Below are 2,153 nucleotides of genomic sequence, written 5' to 3'. Positions count from 1 at the left end.
TTGTCTCCATTGTCTTTAATGCTTCTGAGCAATTACAAAAATCAGTATTTGGAGCCTTTTTAATTGACAGTAAGGAAGCAAGCAGTTCTCACCAGCAAAGACTGTGACTAGCTGCCAAGTTCTCTGTACCTGTATAAGGGTATGAGTAAAGAAAAAATTACTCTGACACTTGTTAAAATAGTAAAAAAGACTTTATTGAAGACTGTTTGCAATAGGGACATTGTAAGAGGGGAGAGAGTTTAGACTCAACTCCAAATTCAGCAAAGACAGATGGGAATTTATTGTCAATGAGTAGAGTAAGGAGGTCAATGGACAGAAAATTACTGAGAGGAGACTTCACAGGTAGGGGAATTCTTACTGAGGCAGGTTAACGACTTAGACATCAAAGGTAGAAGGTGAGGCAATTGATTACATATCTAAGATGATTAGATTTGACTTCTTAAGTTCTGACAAAAAAGCAAATCTATTATTTACCACCCACCAACATTAAAACCAGTGTAGATGCAAAAAGAAGTTTTCAGTTTTTAAAAAATGCTGTAATATCTACAGCTCCGGAGTCCCATCCGGTTCCGAACCTAGTTATGCGTTCTCCCGCTCCTTCTTTCCTTCAACATGACAGATGCTGCTGTGTCCTTTGCCAAGGACTTCCTGGCAGGTGGAGTGGCGGCGGCCATCTCCGAGACAGCGGTAGCGCCCATCAGGCGGGTCAAGCTGCTGCTGCAGGTGCAGCATGCCAGCAAGCAAATCACCGCAGATAAGCAATACAAGGGCATTATAGACTGCGTGGTTCGTATCCCCAAGGAGCAGGGAGTCCTGTCCTTCTGGCGTGGTAACCTGGCCAATGTCATCAGATACTTCCCCACCCAGGCTCTCAACTTTGCCTTCAAAGATAAATACAAGCAGATCTTCTGGGTGATGTGGACAAGAGAACCCAGTTTGGGCGGTACTTTGCAGGAAATCTGGCATCGGGTGGTGCCGCTAGGGCCACCTCTTTGTGTTTTGCATATCCTCTTGATTTTGCCCGTACCCGTCTAGCAGCTGATGTGGGCAAAGCTGGAGCTGAAAGCGAATTCAAAGGCCTCGGTGACTGCCTGATTAAGATCTACAAATCTAATGGGATTAAGGGCCTGTACCAAGGCTTTAATGTGTCTGTGCAGGGTATTATCATCTATCGAGCTGCCTACTTTGGTATCTATGACACTGCAAAGGGAATGCTTCCAGATCCCAAGAATACTCACATCTTCGTCAGCTGGATGATCGCACAGTCCGTCACAGCGGTGGCTGGGTTGACTTCCTATCCATTTGACACTGTTCGTCGCTGCATGATGATGCAGCCAGGGCGCAAAGGAACTGATATCATGTACACTGGCACACTCGACTGCTGGAGGAAAACTGCTCGTGATGAAGGAGGCAAAGCCTTTTTCAAGGGTGCATGGTCCAATGTTCTCAGAGGCGTGGGTGGTGCTTTTGTGCTTGTCTTGTATGATGAAATCAAGAAGTTCACATAAGTTATTTTGTAGTCTTTCCCCCTCCCCCTTGAACAGGCATGTTGTATTATGTAACATATCTTGAGCATTCTCGACAGACTGTTGGCTGTCTGTTTATCAATGGCAACTTTTTACTGGTTGAAAATGGGGAGCAGTAATATTCATCTGACTAGTTTTCTCTTGAAGCCATTTCCATGGTGATGGTGGGACTCAAATTACATTTTTTATTTCAGTCACTCCTGATAAATGACAAATTTGAAGAAATAAAAAATACCTGAAATATTTTTAAAAATTGCTGTAATACTGCTCCTGTTTTTCTAATTTTTCAGAAAGCCATAAAATCATGTATTTATCTGCCCTAGTGGATTCCCAAGGCACTTTTCAGTTTAAAATTCTGGGAGTTCCTGGAGTTAAGCTAAGAACTAGTTTTCTTTCAGGCCAAGATATTTTTTTCCCCAGGAGTTCCTGCAATCTCTTTTATTGTGATTACAATTTTGAATTATTTTCCCCCAGTGCTTTACTATGAAAATTTTCAAACATGCAGAAAAGTTGAAATCATTGTATACTGAGCATGTGTATGTCCACCATTTAGATTGTGTGATGCACATTTTGCTGTATTTGCTTAATCATTTGCCTATCAATACAGTCTTGTTAATATTTTTTTTC

At 42.1% G+C, this 2,153-nt stretch overlaps 1 pseudogene; it reads left to right on the top strand.

Annotated features, from left to right (window-relative positions):
• The first annotated feature begins 575 nt into the window (after window positions 1-575).
• LOC149990035 (ADP/ATP translocase 2 pseudogene) lies at window positions 576-1,508 on the top strand (annotated as a pseudogene).
• Window positions 1,509-2,153: the final 645 nt, after the last annotated feature.

This window comes from Furipterus horrens, unplaced genomic scaffold (genome assembly GCF_987537825.1).
Source record: "Furipterus horrens unplaced genomic scaffold, mFurHor1.1.pri manual_scaffold_36, whole genome shotgun sequence".
Lineage (NCBI taxonomy): Eukaryota > Metazoa > Chordata > Mammalia > Chiroptera > Furipteridae > Furipterus > Furipterus horrens.
This window is presented reverse-complemented; position numbering and strand designations above follow the sequence as displayed.